The 20227-nt window shown below is 35.1% G+C and overlaps 1 long non-coding RNA gene across 1 annotated transcript in view; it reads right to left on the bottom strand.

The window, feature by feature from the left end:
* Nucleotides 1-20227, bottom strand: part of LOC146400417 (uncharacterized) — a 467787-nt gene that overhangs the window by 339642 nt on the left and 107918 nt on the right. Inside the window, exon 5 of the long non-coding RNA XR_014812376.1 lies at nt 17996-18066. This is a non-coding gene — a long non-coding RNA (uncharacterized LOC146400417). The remainder of the gene's footprint in view (nt 1-17995; nt 18067-20227) is intronic.

Here is a 20227-nt window from a genome sequence, read left to right as displayed (position 1 = left end):
CAGAATTATTTTATACATTAATTACGCACAGCTTTTGTAGGTCAAACATTAATTTAAATTCAATCTTTTAATCTGAGAAATTGAAATTTAAGAAAAGGACATATATTTTTGGTCCAGCCATAATACTAAATGAAGTTAGACAGTGAAAGACAAGTATCACTTGATATCACTTATATGTGGGATCTAAAATAAAGGTACAAATGAACTTATTTGCACAGCAGGAGTAGATTCACAGACTTATGGTTTTCAAAGTTGGAAAAAACTTATGGTCCCAAAGGGGACAGGTGGGGAGGGGAAGGGATGGACTGGGGGTTTGGCACTGGCATATATACACTGAGGTGCATAGAATGATTGACCAATAGGGACCTGCTGTATAGCACAGGAACTCTACCCAGCATTCTGTGATAATCTATGTGGAAAAAGGTTTTGAAAAAGAATGGATATGTGTACATGTATAACTGAATCACTTGGTTGTACAGCAGAAATTTTCACAATATTGTAAGTCAACTATCCTTCAATAAAACTTTAAAGTTTTAAAAAGCAGAAAAGGATCTATTTTGAAGACTGCTGTAATGGCAGAGAATACTGAAATAGGCAAATACCTAATGTTGAACATGTGAAAATACACAAAAATTATTGGTAGAAACAAATTTATACATTATTTCTGGAGGGCAATTTGGCAATATGTATGAAGAATGCTTGTTATGGGAGTTCCCATTGTGGCTGAGTGGTAACGAACCCAACTAGTATCCATGGGAATACTCGGTTTGATCCCTGGCCTCGCTCAGGGGGTTAAGGATCCGGCATTGCTGTGAAGTGCAGGGTAGGTTGCAGACAGGGCTCCGATCCTGTATTGGTACAGCTGTGATACATAACGCTGTCATAAATCTCCATGTGCATGAATGTTTGTATTCAATTTGTCCCTAGAAATTAATCCCTTGAAATTTAATTGCTAGATTAAAAACTTTTTTTTTTTTTTTTTTTGTGCTTTTGGCTTCCACGGCAAATGAAAGTTCCCAGGCTAGGGGTCGAATTGGAGCGGTAGCCGCTGGCCTACGCCACAGCAATGCAAGATCCAAGCTGCATCTGCAAACTACACTACAGCTCATGGCAACGCCGGATCCTTAACCCACTGAGCCAGTCAAGGGATGGAACCTGCGTCCTCATGGATGCTAGTCAGGTTCACTAACTCCTAAGCCACGAGGGGAACTCCCTAGTTAATAATTTTTTTGCCTAAGGCATTCTAATGCTCTTCTTTCTAAAGAAGTCCTGCTTTTCTTCCTTCAACTCCCAGATGTAACTTAAACTCACCTTCTTGCACCTGCTTTAATTGTCATTCTCTCCTGATAGGCTGCATTTTTCCTCTGCATAAGCATCCTTGCTGCAGGTTGAAATAGCTAAGAGCCCACATTTCTTCCCAGGATTAATATAAATTGATTATATATATTAAAGAGTGTGTGTATATTCATGAAACATACTATATACTCGAGAACTGTTTATTGCATAGATTCATAAATGAATGACTCCATAACTGTAGCTTAAAGGTTTCCCAATATGACATTTACATGCTCTTCTGATTCTCAGAACCCCATGGAGTTGCAACATATTAGCAACTCCATTTTATCTATGAGTAAATAAAAAAATTAAAGCGATCCAATTCTCACACAAAGCCATGTGGAGGAGGTATGACATAAAAACGTTTATACACTATTTTGGTGTCAATTTCCGTATGATTCCATAATTAAACTATGCTGCCACATCAGTCCTTCATTCAGTGAAAAGCACTTGTCTTTATAAAATGTCCTTCTTTTACCTGGGATCAATACATCACATATTGAGAAGGTTTCCATTGAACACACCTAAGAATCTACTTCTCCTCTGCATTGGTACCACTGTGGGTAATGAAGAGTTCAGCAGTTTTCCCTGACACTCTTTTATTGAGATAGGGGCTTGTCTTTTTATTCCTGCTCAGAAGCCGGAATCACTGGGCCACTGGGCCTCATCATTATCACAGCCCAGCCACTGAAGCTGTGCACACATCCCTAGTGCTAAAAATAACTTGATTCGATTGTTCAAGTCCAGTGTTGACAGGCCCGAATGCTCACCTCCAGCTTTTATCCTGAGTTAAAACAGATAGCTGTGTACAATACAAAGTGCAGTGAGAGCCTGGATATGCTCAGACACTTCCCATCATCCCAAACCTGAGGAACTGACTCTAGGAAAGGCTTCCGTAACAAGCTGTCAGTTATGTCTGCTTAGGAATTTTTTTTCTTTTTGGCTTGCTTTTTAAGAGGATGGACAATCTCGTGGTTTCCCAGGAACTTATCATCTGTTTTTCTTGGCAACAGACTGTGAAAATGCAATAAATCGCTTTGTGTTTTTACTCTTGATCCAATTTGTGTCAGTAATTAGATTCAAAAACTAATAGTCCCCAGCAGTAAAAGGAAGGAGTTCTGTCTCAAAGAATCTTAAAGCAGTCCCTCAACAGGGGCATCTGATTATGTGCTGTAATACAATAAAATGAAAGAAAAAATTAATATATCAATGTTTTACTTATTGCATCACAAGAAATTATTTTTAAGAGGATTTTATTCTGATTAGCCCTAGATAAAGTAGTAAAAGTTAAGCTGGAACCATTTTTCACTTATCAAACTGGCAAAAATGTGAAGTTTTATACCATATGTTACTGAAACAGTGGAAAAGAGGCATTGTTTATTGAGTATTATTTGTGATAGTAACTTGATGGGGAAATTTAGCAAGATCTGTCATAACTGAGACTATGGAGACCGTATCATCTTCCATTTTCAATTCAACATATCCATTCTTAGAAACACTGGCATCTGAACTTAATAAGTCATAATCAAGGATGCTTATTGTGGTTTTATTTGTAACAATAACCACAGGGAATAACTTGAATGCCAATTGGTAGAGAAGCGGAATATTATGGAATACAGTATAACACAAAAAGAATGAGGTAGATCTTCATGTTCTAGCATGAAGGGATCTTTAAACTGTATCGTCGGGGGGTAAGGAAGGCAAGCAAATTACAGAACAGTGTTTTTTTATGTCAAAAACAGCTGTACTTTGTATTTTGCACGGTTATGTTTATTTATGCAATTCAAATATTCAAAAAAAGACACTAGGAGGATACACATGAGAAATTATTTCTATGGTTAGTTCTAAAGAAGGATGAAGGGAGCCAAGACTGCAGTCATGATGAAGGGGACGTAGATTTATCAAGCCTGTTTTAATTATTAACTAAGGCAATGCACTTAATGAGTTGCCTATATAATGAAAATTAATCGAAAAGAATTATTCTAAATATAATTTGGCTTTTGACTATATCACTTTGAATAATGCCTCAGAGAAATTTTTGAGCTAGTCGTCAATAACTGATCATAAAAATGACCTAATTCATTTTTTCCCCTAAAATTTGTTTTCTGAAGCATTATAAAACAGAAGGTTTTAATAACAGAACTTTGTTTCTCCAAGTAGATCCCGGAAGAAAATAAGAAAAGTCATTACCTAAGAGTGTTAATCCTAGCGAACCACTGAAGACCAACCAATTCTCCTGTGCAGGAGAAGAGGGTTGAAGCAGAGGAAAGGGCAAAGAGAAATAAATCCATGAGCAAAAGGACCACAGTCTCTCCTACCCGTACTTGTCCTGCAGAAAAACATCTGCCTGATGCTTTTATGCCAAGATCCCAGAATGAGAAAATGGGGTGAAAAGGCAATCTAAAATTTCTCCTTTTTCTCATTTTCCCTCATCTCTCACTACACCAGATGAAGGGCTTTTCCTATTTTAACTCTTATTAATATCAAGGAATCACAAAATTTCATGACGGCAATTTGGGAGGTTCTGGGTCTTCTTACTAGGTTTCCACTTATTAACAAAAGAAGTAATCTAGGACAAGGGTAATTATTAAAATTTAGAATTTTAATTCCTTTTTGTGTTTTACTTTTAGATCAAAATCATCTCTGTTAAGCCCATTCCAGCATTGGAGGTTACAAGGATGCAATGAATATTTTTGGGAGACTGATAATGTGAGACAAAATTACTGTGTAATATTTACTAGGAAGCTTAACATTGTCAAGTCACTTAACTATTTTTATTTTACTTTAGAAAATGAGAAGGAGGGTTATTATTCCCTGACATGATTATTTCATATGGTCTTTGTCAGGATGAAAGCACAAAAGAGCTTTAAAATTTGTAAATCATGGAGTTATCTTTGTGGCTCAGTGGAAATGAATCCGACTAGCATACTTGAGGTCACAGGTTTGATCCCTGGCCTTGCTCAGTGGGTTAAGGATCCTGCGTTGCCATGAGCTGTGGTGTAGGTCACAGAAATGGCTTGGAACTGACATTGCTGTGGCTGTGGCTTAGGCCAGCGGCTACAGTTCTGATTCCACCCCTAGAGCTTAGGAACCTCTATATGCTGTGGGTGTGGCCCTAAAAAGAAAAAAAAATTGTAAATCATTGTAAAACTTCATAGTAGGTTAGGTCCAGTTGTGTTTTAGAAATATAAAAATAAGGAATAGAAAGAGTAATAAAAATAGAAAGGAGAGACTCAATATAATTTTTCTCTAAAGAGCAAAGAATAAGATGACAGTTAAATTTTGCAAAATATACTTTTTTAAGTTGATTTTTTGAGTGTGTAGTCTGCATTTTTATTTGGTTTTGTTTGTTTGGTTGTTTTGGGTACATCCATGGCATGTGGAAGTTCCAGGGCCAAGGATAGAATCCATACCACAGCAGCGACTCGAGCTGCCGCAATGACAATGCAAGGTCCTTAACCTATTGCACTACAGGAGAACTTTTAAGTTAATAAAATAAAGAATTCAAACACATTTATTCCTCTCTCAAACTAATTTTTATTATAGTGATCATTCATTGCCCTTAGTTTTTTGAGCAAATACCCCTTAAATGAAATATAGTAGAAAAATCATGCTGATGAGTATGCAGAAATGAAGGTATAGCATGTGAACAGAGACACCTGTGGAAATAATAATATATTTGGAATTCTGGAAGTTTATCACAATTGCTTGAGAGAGAAAGCAAAGAAATACATCAAGAGAAATGAAACTGGGCTGAGTTTTCTAGAAAACTAATTTTAGATGAAAATCTCAAGAAGCTTTTAAGTTCCAGGAGATGCACAGCAGCAATTCTGAAACTTAAAAGGATGGACAAAAGATTGTCACTAGAGGAAAAGCCCCTATTTGAGTGTAACCCCGGAGAGAGAATTTTCCTCTGTCCAAAGATAGGATGGAAAGATGATGGCTTTTTGACTGCAAACCCTAATGCATAATCTTTTCAGCATGACTTGACATAGATACCACTTTTGACCTACTGATTCCCAAAACACAAATTGTCACCTCATTCTAATAGCTTTGATGACCCCAAAATAATATTTTATCTCTTATTTGCTGTAGGAATAAAAAGAACAAAACGTCCTTCAATCCCAAAATATTTACAAATTATTGATAATCATAATGCTAACAAAATTTATATGGTGTTTATGTTTCAGCCACTATTCAAAGCTCTTTATATTTAATCCTCATAATGACCCTGTGAAATATGAACCATTTAATAACCATGTATGTCACATACATATATGATTACAAAACATACATATACGTATGTCACATACATGATTGCAAAACATACATATATTATTGACACAATATATTTGTTTTATAGTTTAAAAATATTTTCTTGTCACTTGAATACCAGAACAGATATTTTAGAAATGAAAACGTGTAATTTTCAATGCCTCGATTTGTAGTATAAAAATGAGTTTTTCATTTTTTTCCAGTTTTCTTAATAAGCATATGCTGTATAGATTCACTGTTTAAATTATGCTTTTGTTAAAATAGGAAAATAATATATTGAATTTAGGTTTCAGCTAGAAATGAGGTTTGTAAAAAGGAATTAGAATTGGTCACATTCCTCATGAAGCTTTGCACAACTGCAAATATCACTTCACTAGCTTTTGCTTGCTAATTAGTCTTGCCTTCTTTTTTTTCCACCCTGAAGGAAAAATGCTTGTCAGATCTCAGATTGTTGATTTATTATTAGTGTTTACAATGCATCAGGCTCTTTGTGAGCCACTGGTGACTTACTGAACACTGTGACATGGAGCTTGCAGAATGAAGACAAGTGTATACAGCAGCCACATGGTGTGCTAATCACTAAGATAATGGAAGTGCAATTGCCCCAGAGCCAGCCTAGCAAGGTGTGGGTACCTAAAATCAATGTCTAATTCTGAGGTAATTAGGTGAAGGAAAAGAAGCCAGAGAAAAGGTGACTTGGGCAGAGAGCACAAATTGGGTAACATGCTATGGAGACCTAAGGGGAGGATCCATTGTGACCAGACACAGCTGCAGCCCTTACCTTGCACAAGTTGAAGAAGTGGATGAATGAAGTCAAGGGGGGAGAGTGGTTCAGAAATGATAGAATCTGGAAAACCCAGGAGTCACTGTGATAGAAGCTCTAAGTCCAATTATCCTTGATGGCCAGGTTTCAATCATTACATTACTATTGTTTTAAAATTCTGAATAAAATAGTTCTGACATAAGGGAATTCTACTAAGACATTAACATATATGGGCAAAAGATAACAGATGTTGGGAGTATGAGAAAAAAATGTAAAGAATGTGTGTGTCATGATTTGTCCAGTCTCAATTACGTATGCTAAGTTAAACACAGAATCACATTTCTGCCATCTCATGTCCTGAGCTTCTTTTAAATTTTTGATTATTAGACCTCAAACAACTATCACTCCTAAAATTCATATTAAAATTGAATGCATGAAATAGCCAAAAAGATTAAAGTTGCATACAAACAGAAAATAAATTAAAATCTAGTTAGTATGGTGATAACAGAAACCCATTTGAAGGTAGTGGCCACTTCAAAATGTCTACTGTGTAACATCTAAAATACTCTTCTAGGTTTCTGGCCCTGGTCATACATATAAATTACGAGTAGACTACCTCTCAATAGTGTGCGTTAATAAATGGAGTAGATTAGGGCATAAAATGAGAGGGCTTCTTGCATTTTTAAATATTTCAATTTCAGTTTTCAGAGCAAACCCAGTCATTTTAAATCTAGCTTCTATATCAAGTCTTACTCAAAATACAGATACAGTCTGAATTTTAAATTAACATATAAATGACTTTGTGTTGATTTAGAAAAACTAAGCTGACCCCCAGGTCCTTTAACCAACAGGGAAGACTAATGAAATAAAGAGCATTATAAGTTATGGGAAAGGTGTCACTCAATTTTCATTGATTCATTCAATAAGTATTCATAGGGCATAGTTCTGAAGAGTTTCAAATTCCCTGAACTCGATGTCCCTATCATGTACTTAAAGATATAAAAATCACAATTATAAAATGCTAAATAGCAGCTGTATTAGAATTCTCCAGAGAAACAGAACCAATAGGATACGTATAAATGTATGAGATTTACTTTAGGAAGCCTGAAAGTCTGAAATTTGTAAAGGAGGCCAGGAGGCTGACAACTCAGGCAGGATTTCTTTATTACATTCTTGAAGTAGAATTCATTCTTTTCTGAGAAGATAATTTCTGCTCTTAAGACCTGCAACTGATTAGATGAGGCCCACCCACATTATGAGGGGCATTCCCTATTACTTAGTCATTTACTAATTTTATGTTAATCATATTTGCAAAACAGCCTCAAAGCAATATCTAGTCTAGTGTTTAGTAAGACCAAACAACTGAGCACCATACCCTAAGTTAACCAAACTTAGCCCTAACAGTTCAAAATAATCGACACTCAAAGTAATTATTTCAGATATAGTATTTGATATTTTAGCACTCTGATGCATTTTGATTATATACAAATCAACCTGCAGAATGACAAAAAAAAAAAAAAAATAGACCTAGACAAGTAATGGATCTTGGGTCACTGTGAGAAAGAGTCATTAACTGGAGAATCATCGATCAGAGGACTCTGCCACTTAAGCACTGAAGTCCAAAATAGCTTCATTATTTCTACTGAAATCTTCCTCCTGGCATGGCCAAGATGATAACTGAGCAAAGAAGGATAACATAGTCCTGAAAGTAGGCATCCCTATCTTTTAGAAATGGAAGGAATAGGAAGTAAATGTGAGAAAAAGAAAAGCTGTCTTTAGGTGTTGGCCTAATACTATTAGCTGGATGGTGGTGTTGCTAGAGGATTACTCGATATTCACAGCTAGGTCTTGTCTTCTCCTATGGCCATAAGTAATTTTATAGAAATCAACATCAGACAAGGTCACTGAGATTGTAATGAATCCAGACAAAACGTAATACCAATTCCTATACACATCTGATGTGAACACTGTCCAAGGTAACTCAACATTCCCCTATCTTGGATCATAGTAACCTTTGCTTCTTATGAATTTCATCTATAGCCTCACTCTGATATTCCCTTCTTCTCAATAAGGTATCTTAAAATACAGGATCATGGAACTAACCATACTTTTTGATAGCATACAATTCAAAGTATAGCTTCATTAAACTTCCCGGAATCACCTACCATGAGCCCAAATTGCACAATATATCCTAAGACCCTGTTACTGAGATGCTACCTAATACCCCATGGCATGGTATCTCATTTCAAGAGCAATAAACCCTATTGTTCAACTGTACATGCATTCCTAGTAGTCTTTAGCAGAGGGCATGGACAAAGGCAAACAAGTAAGAAAGAGACTGAGCACTGCATGGATCAAAAAATATGGTCCCTGGTGGATCAAAAAGAATAACCATCGTAACTATTTTACCAAATCAGACGTCAACTGAATGAATGATTACAACACCACACAATATACAGAATCTTTACAAAAACATTTTAAGTATGCTAAAGTGTAAAATTGTCTACTTCTTTAACTGCAAAGTCTGCACGAGTTCACTTTAGAAGTAACTCACGAGAAAGTTGTATATCACTTTGTCATAAAGGTTGATAGACTGGTAATTTCAGGGCAGGTATTCTGAGTATAACTCTTTTTCAATATACTCATTTGGAAATTGTATTTCTCTTAAATGAAGAACTCCAGTTTGGCAATTTGATACTGCATGCATCCACCTAAGTGTTTCTTCCTGGCTAGTCATTATCACTGATATCATCTATATTTTGAGTGTATTTTTTACTTCCAAAATACCTACTATGTGCAGAACGCATAGTTGGTACTAAATTCATGACATCCTACCAAGGGGGGGAAACTGAGCTCTACCAATTTTTACAATAAACTCTCTCTGTACATTATGTAAGCTGTCATGTATGAATGGAAGGTAAAGCAAACTGGTGTGCATGTGTCTATCTGAACATTTGCCATCAAAAGACCCAGAGTTCTCTGTGGCATTTTCTCATTTGAGTTCACCCAGCTGCCTTGAGTCGTTAGGCTCAGCTGTGGGAAATGTGAAGACACTGGATGAGAAGCTGAGTCTGATGGGTAGTATTCAGGTTTTGCAAATGTACTCGGAATAAAAAACAACCTCAAAAAGGGCAGTTCCAATGAGGACCCATCATATGGTTTGAAAAGATAAAAGGAAACCAGGGAACAGTCCTGGTCATGCTACTATGGACTGGTTTAGGGTTGGAAGGATCAAATGGAGAAGTGCCAGGAAACCAAGTGAGACATTTGGAGGCAGTGAATTCACCCAAAGGGAAAGTTCTTTCTCAGGAGAGAGTTTGGGTGAAGAATGAATTTATGGAGAACAGCACTGAGTCTTTCAGTCAGGTTTCTCCCAAGATGACTTCATAAACAGGCCTTGTATATTAAAATTGTCCATAATAATTTAGGATTAAACAATCATTTAGAAGGCAGTAATGGTGAGAAATGATGTAAAAATAAAATCTGGAAGACTTTTGTTCTCCATATTCAGAAGGCCTCCATCAAAAATAAATCCTATGAATTTATGAACACCAGTTTAATCTTTGAGTCCAGTCTTAAATAGACTGTGGAAATTTGTAAGGGAAGAAAACATTTTGAGTACAAAGAATATAGGAAACTTTTTTTTTTTTTCCTGTCTGCCCTACTACATACAGAGCTCCCAGGCCAGGGATCAGATCTGAGCCATAGCCACAAACTAAGCCGCAGCTGTGGCAATGCCGGATCCTGAACCCACTGTGGCAGGCCGGGGATCAAACCTGGGTCCCAGCGCTCCCAACAGCCACTGATCCCATTGCACCACAGGGGGAGCTCCTAGGAAACTTTTAAATGATTTAATATCGCTTAATGAACATCAAAAAGTTCCTGTTGAAAAGAATCAATATACATGCACTACAATCTCCCAGAGTGCAAGTCAGCCTCAAAACATGAGAAGTCCTTCCGGAGAGAAATTCTGTGCAAGTGATCAATGATGCACATTGATTTTTTTTTTTCTTTCTGATGTTACATTTGTTACTCTTGTGTCTTTTTGGTGGAGAGGGGGGTGTTGTACCCACTTAGCTGTTTTCTTAAGTTTATCAACTTTGTTAAAGATATTACAAAAAAGTACTATAGTTATTTTGTAAAAGAAAGAAGACATCACAAGGTATAGAGGTTATAATCTCAGAATAAAGAACAGTTTCTTCAAATCATGACAGTTAGGAAACATAGATATCACACACACACACACACACACACACTCACCATTGTCCTGGAATTTCTCATTTTGCCACTGAGTAACAAACCGTTTACCCTAGAATGATTACTAGATGCCAAGATCTCTCAGGTGTCTTTTGGATTCTATGGTTTTATTTGTGTTCTATTATATATACATACGTACATACATGTATCAGTCTACTTTAACTTTTAATTGTCTATCTCCTACAAATGGATATTTTCAAATACTAAATAGGCTTCCTCTTCTCCTGCTCTTTTATTAAATAAAATTGCAATCCATGAAATTTTCTTAACTGAAATTCAGAGATAGTTGTATATTCATATGCAGTTGTAGTACAGTTCACATTAGCTGGAAGAAGTAATATATGAAACATGTGTTCAACTTCCCATGTATTTCTCCAAATTCTAATAACATTTTGCAGATTATGAGAATATTGAATGGATACGATCCACAAACTTATTCTAATTTCCCTAGTTTTACCTGTATTCATTTGTTCATGCACGGAATGGGGGGTGCGGGTGTTTGGTGCTATACAATACTATCACAACTGTAGGTTTATTTAATCCACCACCACGGTCAAGGTCTCAAATAGTTCCATCACTACAAGAATCCCTCACATTGACCTTTTATAACCACACCCACCTCCACCCAACTCGTAACACCTAGCAATGTTTTCCTTTCAAAATGTTAGGTGATGGAATGATATGTTATTTAACCTTAGTGGTTGGTGTATTTCACTCAGAATATTCCCTAGGTGGTCATCTGAGTTGCTATGTGTGTGTCAACATATTGTTCCTTTTTATTGTTGAGTAGACAAGTATTCCAATTTTATTGTTGAGTAGACAAGTATTCCATGTATGTGCCATGGATTATTGGCCATTCATCCACTGAAGAATATCTGGGTTGATTACACGTTCTGGCTATTAGAAATAAAACTTCATAGAATATTTGTGATTAAAAAACAAAAACAAACAAAAAACAGAAACACAAATAAAGCCTTTAGTGAAGCTTTGCCATCATAGGAAAGATAAAAGGCCATTATTCATATGCACGGGACTTACCCAGCCAAATGTACTATTTTCCATTCTAGGCACTATTCAACAAGGTTTTAAATCATTTAACCCTCATAATCATCTAGGAAGGAAATACTGTTATATCCCCATTTTATGGGTAAAAAAATTGAGGTATAACATGGTTGAAGTAATTTTTCAAGGTCACATAATTTTTAAGTAGTCAGGTTGGAATTTGAACCCAGGCAGTCACCCCACAGATAGTTATCATAATTATAGTTCAATACAATGTTAGAAGAAGCAGACAAATGGAAAGTAATTACCTTCTGTTTACAACTATTTCCTGCCTTTTTTGAATTTGATAATGGGCCTGTCATTTGACCTCACTACACCTAGACATATTTAAAATCGAGTGGGGTGAATCTATTTCACTAAGTATATGCTTTTTTCAGAGCTCACGTTTTAGCTTTTACTGTAGTTAAAAGCATATAATGCCCAATTTTTGACTGCTGAAGTTTCCAAGTCTCAATAATTTCAGGGCACTCAGATTTATTTTTGAATACAAAGCAGCAGAGCACCAAACATTCTATATTTTGTATTTACCTTATAACAGATTATTTTAGAATGCTCTTATCTGTGACAGAAATACATTTCCTCTGAGAAACGTTTTAGTTCTTACTTTAAGGCAAAAATCTTACAGATATTTATGCCACTGTGTCCTGAAACAGCATCTCCAAAATTTTATGAGCTATTAAATTTATCACAAAAACGGAAGCAGAGTAAAACCTTCTCTTCTCCAGTCTATTCAAATGGAGTTTTAAAACCAATAAATGACAAATAAGCATATTTTTCATATCTTCTCATGTATGCACATTACCCCTTCACTGACACTAAAAAGGACTAATTTTATCCACTCTGAGTCTCATTTTTACCTCAGAATTTATGGTTTCTTTAGGGCATTTAAAAAATTCAAAGGCATTTCAGTTGTATTATTAAAGTATAATCCTCTGCAAACAATACATAAATTGAGATTTCTATATAACATAATGATAAACATGTTCATCTATGTCAAGAAAGATGAATATCATAACCCTAGGGTAGAATATTTTAAAATTTAATGGACAAGAACGTATTTGGAAAGAGCAACAGTAAATTGTATTACAATCTGTAATGATAACTTCCTTCAATTTATTTTTTAATCATTTTTCAGATTTAAGGAGTTGCCCTTTTATCACAGAAAATAAATCTTGAAATACATGTCTCTATAGAGAAGTTCATATGATTAGTTCAAAGAGGAAAATTTTTCAAACAAAATTCACCTTTATTCTATTCCTGTGAAATCTGATAAATCATTAGTCAGGAAAAAATCTCATATAAAAGTCTAGAAGGAAAAACTGACATCGTTTTTCTAACAGCCAACAATTGCACCAACACCATGTAAAAGTTATGTTGGTTTCTAGAGTCTTTTATGAAGTTGTTTCTAAAACACACACACATCCACAAATCACAGCAATTTTATGCTGTGTGCTTGCAGACACATAAAAAAATTGCTTTTTCCCCAAAGGAAGTTTTTTTTTTTATTAAATGCTATGCCCAATTAAGTTCAGTTAATCGTTTTGGTGTAAAATGAGCTGTTGTGGAGTTGTTTTCCCAGAGGGAGTAAGCAGCTCTATGGCTTTGGATTAGAGAACAAACAGCTGAAAGCAATCAAACATTCCAACTCCACAAGAAGTTTTTTTCCTAACATGAGATCATTTTGCCCAGATACCTTTGGCTTTTAATAAGGCTAAAGCATTGGTTTAAATGACAGGATATTGTTTGATTTTCCTTAGTATATAAATGCACTACAGTACAGATGCCTACAGAGTAGGGGGGTGGTCTCATCAGCTTACTGCATTAGTGTTTCTAAGGAGCAGTAGGTGGGAAGGGGTAGTCTTAAGCAGACTTATCTTGAGCACAAGGAATTTAAATGCATATTAAGAACAAATGTACTTACTTTTCATTGGTCCTATTGTTACACCAGGTTTTGCATCAGTTATAACACAACAATGATGTTACCTTGTTTTATGTTTGACTAAGGAATTAAGGCACCAAAAAGTTTTCAATGATATGCAGCATTTGGCAGGTTCTTAGTCTCATCTTAACAATAGTAATCAAAATCAATTGTTGAACAAGGTATTCTTAAAGAACTCAAGATTGAAGACAAACTGCATTTTTATTCCAACAGTGAATGGAAGCCTAAATAAGAAAATTCCTTGTGACCATTAAATCTCTCAAACATGTACAGAATTCTTACACAAGATAACGTGTTATTGTACTGTGCAGAATGGCAATACTTTCCCTTATAATCCCTACTCCACTGTATATAAATATGAGTTTATATTATAAAAGCAATGCATTATTTCTATGCATGATCTTTTAAAGGCATTACAAATTAGTTATCATTCTTCAAAATGTTCTGATTTCTCACTTTGTGTTCTCATGAGCCCAGCAGATAACAGAATCATACAAGAAATTGTAATTCTTACTGCATAAAGGGACTCAACTAATGCACATCTTCATAATATGATTTTAAAATCGTGAACTAAAATAATCTAGTATTGTCAGAATTTAAATAAAATGAATTTAAGTAAAAGGGCATACAGATGCAATAAAATGGTTGTTTAAATTTAACTTTCATCTTTTAAAACTTTGAAGTCATACTGTTCTGGTAAAAGTATTTTGTAAAAAGTTTCTAGAGCTGCCTACCAGAAACCTCAAAAATCCATTCACTTCATAGTGCAGAGGTCAGCTGGGAGTATGGATAATCGAGGGAGTCAGGAGAACCGAAAAGTAATATGGAGACAGAGTTAAGTCTTCTGGGGTAACATTAGACTTGCACACCTGAGTGAGGTGTTGAGGCAGATGACACAGTCTCAGAGGCAAACTCTTGAGAAGCAATCAGAAGTCAATGCACAGAACCTGGAAGCTGTTGCCATCTCTCCGGCATGATTTATGTGAGGATGCACATCCTAAGTTCCGAGGAACCCATGTTATCATGGAAGCATTTTGGCAGCCAGATTAAGCAGAGAGGCAGACTTAATATAAAAATATAATGAGTGTTTCTTGGGGAAGCAAAGGGCAGAATTTCAGCTGAGGCCATAGAACGTCATGGAACCAATAGTTGAAAAGCTACAGGGAAAATCACAAAAGCACCTGCCTTTCTCCTTTTCTCCCCTCAACCTCCACAGATTTGTTTGCTCTTCTCCCACTCTTAAAATGACTTTTATCTACTTTAGAGCTGTTGTGACAGAAAGTGATCATCACTAATAACCCCCAGCACGTTTTCTCTTCCCCCCGTAATGCCTGATTGGAATCACCTGGATTCAGTTTCAAAGTCCCCCTGGAGAAAGTTCTTTGACTTAAATCAGCTGTTCAGTTATTTGTGGCTACAAGTGAGGTAAGAGATATCTGAGCAGTAAGGAGTCAAACACCAACTATCTGTGATTTCTACCTTTTTATACAAAGTAGAACTTTAGCAAAATACTGCATCCTAGCACAGAGCTTCAGCATGGTGATGAGAATTGGCAAAAAGTAATTGAGTCATTTAGTAGGTTTTTAAGTATGTTCTGTCAGACATTTGAAATATTTGAAAGACTTAAAAACCTACTAAGGACAATGCTTCCAAGTTCTTAAGCAGCTTTTGAAAAAAAAAAAAATCACCTATTATTTTCTAAAAATATTTTCTTTGAGCACATTATGTTTGTTTAATGGCAGATCATGTATTATCTTTGATAAAACAAAAATTTTAAATTATATGTAGTAAATCTACCATTTTCCTATCATAATTTCATTTGAAAAAAGGCAACATTCATCCAGAGAAATAAAAATAATGTTTTTTTGTATTTCTTCCGTGTTGCTGGATTTCTTTAAACCTTCCTTTCTGGGAGTCTCAAAATAAAATTTATTGCCCACTTTAAGCAACTGCATAGTTCAGTAAGCCTATAAATCTGCACTTTCAGTTTCATCTCACTTTGGTGGCTATTCAAATTTACATTTTATATTTATATTATATTTCCTGTAAGCCACTTCAAACCATTTGTCAAAAAGGCAGGTATTGAGTAAGGAGCTTTTCTCCCCCACTCCCCTTTTAAGTTCATGTTGTTTTCATAGGAAGCAATAGAGAAAAAATGATTCAGTTTTCACATAAAAATTTTAAAAAATTGTAATATAATTTTTTTTGTTTTATTTTCCCCATTGTGTTTTACCAGTATATTTTCCTTTTTTAAAGTTTGCCTTCTTTTTGGTGTGTTAGATAAGGGTAATAGTGAATATTTTTCAACAGCCAATTTGCCATGGATCTGACAATCAGAGTGGATACCAGTTACAGAGCTTGAATCGTATCTTGGCAGTATTCTGATATGTCAGCTGTTTACCCTTTAGTTATTATTTTGGAGGTAGTCAGGATGGCCTTGATTACTTTAAAGAAGTTTCCCTCTTATCCTTAGGAAATAAGTATATGATTTGAAGATACCTATAGGGTTTGTGAAATCAATGATCTGTCATATCTCTTTTTAAGACTCAAACTTTAAAATATGAGATTTATTACTGGTAAAGCTGGATGGAATATGTGACTAGGAACTGAAGCCAGACATAATTCTTTAAGATTTCCAGCTGAATCCTTACCAGTCACCAGAGGATCCCAACCTTTCCTCTCAATACACCAGATGTAAAGAACCCAAGAAACAGAGAAGAGGCAAAAGAAAGAGGAAAGTAAGAGTTTGAAAGGTCCTGAATAATGTTCTGACCCAGATTTCCCACACAAAGCAGGAAGAAGAGGCAAAATAGAGCAAGATGGACAGGAAAAGAGAGAGGGGAGAGAACCAAGAAAGGGTGAAGTAACCCAGGCACAGACTCTCTTTTCCAAATGCCATTAGTCTCTCCTACTTTTGAGAAGAGCAACAAAGAAAATTAGCAAGAAACTGATCCGTTTGGATCATGTGGGAGGTCCTTCCCCTTTAGATGGGGTTTAATACACACTAACACACATAATTTAGAGCCTCATGTAACAAAATACAAAGCAAGCATAAATAATATGGCTTCCTCAATTTTTTTGCAAATACATTAAGTTCATTATATTTGCATTGTTAATTTGCTAATTTATCTCAGATTTTAAAGTAATCATTGAATCAATGTGGAATAGCAGAAAGTAGTTACTCTTAGAATTCAGCAATAATTCAGTCTCATTACTTGCTCTGATTTAGCTATGCAAAGTTAAGCAAAATGTCAGAAGCTCTGTGAACCTCAGCTTTTACACTTATGTGATAAAGATACTAATGCCTCTCTTTTGAGATAAACTTTACATAAACAGGAAGACAACATTTTACATGAAGGACTCATTACTGAATATTTTGCAAAATTCAAACCCAACATACTTCTACTAAATCGAACAAAAGATGGTGCCAAAATGTGTCAACAGCATGAACATAATCTGCAATCCATTTGGCCTGTGAAGTTTTGAAAATATACAGTTCTTAAGGTTTCTTGGTTCTTTTGGGGAGAATTAATTTGCATTATGTAAAACATAAACATGGAAAAAGTTAGTTAAAATTCTTAAATTATCCTACCTTAAATTTGCATAATCTATATTTTAATGGCGCTGAGTCTGCATACACATAAATCATAACCATCCAATCAAAATAACTCTTAAAAACAAAATTAAAAAAAAGTAGGCAGATTTTTCTTCTTGCCAAGATTGAGTAACAGGGATTAGATTTACTCTCTTACTCAAACTACTAAACACACATATACAAAGGGGTTGGAACAGGCAATGTGTAAAACAAGTTTCAAGTTATTAACAGTTTTTGACTAAGAGCTCTAAATTATTATACATCAGGCAATTAAGGGAAAAGTTTACAAAATATGGCAAGGAAAAGGGGAACAAATGGGGGACTCTGCACACTCCCTGCCAGAAGTAGATAGGGTTGGAAGCTGAGAAAAGCCTAGATAGTTAGAGAGCTACACTGAGAGCTCCAGAGGTTTATGGAGGTTTTCCATAAGGAGACCTCAGGCAGATAATCATTAGTATATGCATGTGAAAAAATTACCTGGGGCCAGGAAAAGTCATCAGAAGGAATAATCTCCAATAGTCAGAAATTAAGTGGAAAATTTCAGAATTCCAGCAACATCAAGTAAACAATTCAGAAAAGTTCTATCTTACTGGTTTGGCAAAACTGGCCCTAGAGCAACAATACAAATCACAACTAACTACATTCTAAAGCCAAGAATCAATGGGAATCAAATGATTTCCAAATCAATCAATGATCTCAGAACAAAGCTCAAGAATCTGCATACCGTATAAAAATATCCAGTACTTAATAATATAAAGCATTCACTCACTTTTGTTGCGTTTTCCAGGAGCTCAACCAGGTTCTCACAGTAAAAATCTGAGGAAAAATCCTCTTGTGCTTCTGGCAAGGAGAGAAGGAAAAGAACCATTTTGAAACACACCAGAGCATTCTTCTTAAGACCCACCCTTGGGAGAAATTAGTTAACAAAGCCTAACCAGATGGGTATCATTGAGCCTAAGAGATCTGAGGGAAGATGGTACTCAACCAGCTGTAGCCATTTCGTCCTACATGAGTAGGTGGGGAAAATAACTAAGAATCACTTAAGAAGTTCATAGTCCAGAGGCATAGGCTCACTAAAAATTAAAAGAGCATGTGACAATTTCAAGTGGCCAAATATACATGTTATAGGAGTTCTTGAAAGAAAGGAGAGAGTGGAGTTGACAAAAATTACCTGAAGAAACCAATGCCACAACTTTTCCGCGCTTGAAGGATACTAAAGACCCGCAGCTGCATGATGTTCCACCGACCCCAGGAACAAGGGAAGCACTACACCCAGGCATCTCATAATGAAATTGTTTGAATGTTGTGATAAAGGTAAAATCTCAAAGAGTACAGAAGAAAAAAGAAACAAAATAAGATTAACAACCAACTTCTTGTTGGAATCCAAGTAAACCAGAAAACAGAGGAGCAACATATTTAAAGTAATGATAAAGCATATCAACTTAGAATCCTATCAACTTAGAATCAATTTAGATTGATTCTAAGCCTATCAACTTAGAATTCCATACTGTTTTAAAACAGAGGTAAAAGAAAGTCTTTTTCAAACATAAAAGTTCATCACCACCATTAAAGAAAATATTATAGGAGTTCTGAAGGACAATGGTATACGTCGAAAATCTAGATCAACACAGAGAAATCACATTTGGAGTTGACGCTGCATGGGTAAATATCGAAAACCCAAAATCTACTTTTCAAATTAAAATTACAATTATAAACCGTCCCACAAAGAAAACTCAAGGTCCTCATGGCTTCAACATTTTACCAAACACATAAGAAGTAATTCCAATTCTATACAATCTTCTTCAGAAAGTAGAATACTAAATAATTAATTCTGTGACACTAGTATTGCTATAATACTAAAACTAGACAAAGAGAAAAACTGTTGTCCAATAACTCTCAAAAAGCTGATGGAAAAATTATGAGAAAATTTCCTCAAAGCCAAAAAATAAAAAAATGTAATATTAAAAGTGTAATAAGACTGGTTTAATATTTGAAAATCAATCCTTGTAATTCACCATATTAACATAATGAAAAACACATGATCATTTCAATAGATGCATTAAAAACATTTGACAGAATGCAACATCTATTTCTTCTTAAAAACAAACAAAAAATAAACAAACAAAAACTCTTAGAAGACTGAACGAAAAGGGTGATTCTCACCCTGATAAAGGTAAAAACAAATTCAGAGGAAATTTGGAGGACTGACACTGACATTGACTTACTATAAGCTACAGTAATTAAGACAGTGTAGTATCAGTGAAAGAATAGACCAACAGTTAAATGAAACAGAATAGAGATCCCAGAAATTGATCCACATCAATACAGTCAGCAGATCTTTGACAAAGGAGTAAAGGCAATTCCATGGAGCTCATAGTTCTTTTAACAAATGGTTATGGAACAACTAGATATGCACATGCAAAGAGAGAGAGAAAGAGAGAAAGAGAGAAAGGAAAGGAAAGGAAAGGAAAGGAAAGAAAGAAAGAAAGAAAGAAAGAAAGAAAGAAAGAAAGAAAGAAAGAAAGAAAAATCATCTAGAAGGAAAGAATAATCATCTAACTGCAGAACTGAAATCCTTCACAAAATTTATCTCAAAATTGATCATAGACCTAAATGTAAAATACAAAGCTATAAAACTCCTAGAAGATAACATAGGAGAAAACCTAGATGACCTTGAATATGGGGATAATTTTTAGATATAACACCCAAAGGTATAATTCATAAAAGAAATCATTAATAAGCTGAATTTTATTGAAATTAAAAACTGCTCTGCAAAAGACAATGTCAAGAGAATGGGAAGACAAATCATATAATGGGAGAAAATATTTGCAAAAACACACCTGATAAAGGACTATTATCCAAAATATATAAGAATTCTTAAAATTCAACAGCCAGAAAACAAACAATTTGATTTAAACATGGGCAAAAGACCTTAACAGACTCTTCATCAAATAAGATAGATGACAAATAATCATAGGAAAAGGTGTTCCACATCATATGC

Source organism: Sus scrofa, chromosome 8 (genome assembly GCF_054392235.1).
Source record: "Sus scrofa isolate SSC_HxYL_T2T_F1_AM1 chromosome 8, Sscrofa_HxYL_maternal_Yorkshire_Landrace_v2.0, whole genome shotgun sequence".
NCBI lineage: Eukaryota > Metazoa > Chordata > Mammalia > Artiodactyla > Suidae > Sus > Sus scrofa.
The sequence above is the reverse complement of the archived record's forward strand: the minus strand, read 5'-3'. Positions and strand labels throughout refer to the sequence as shown.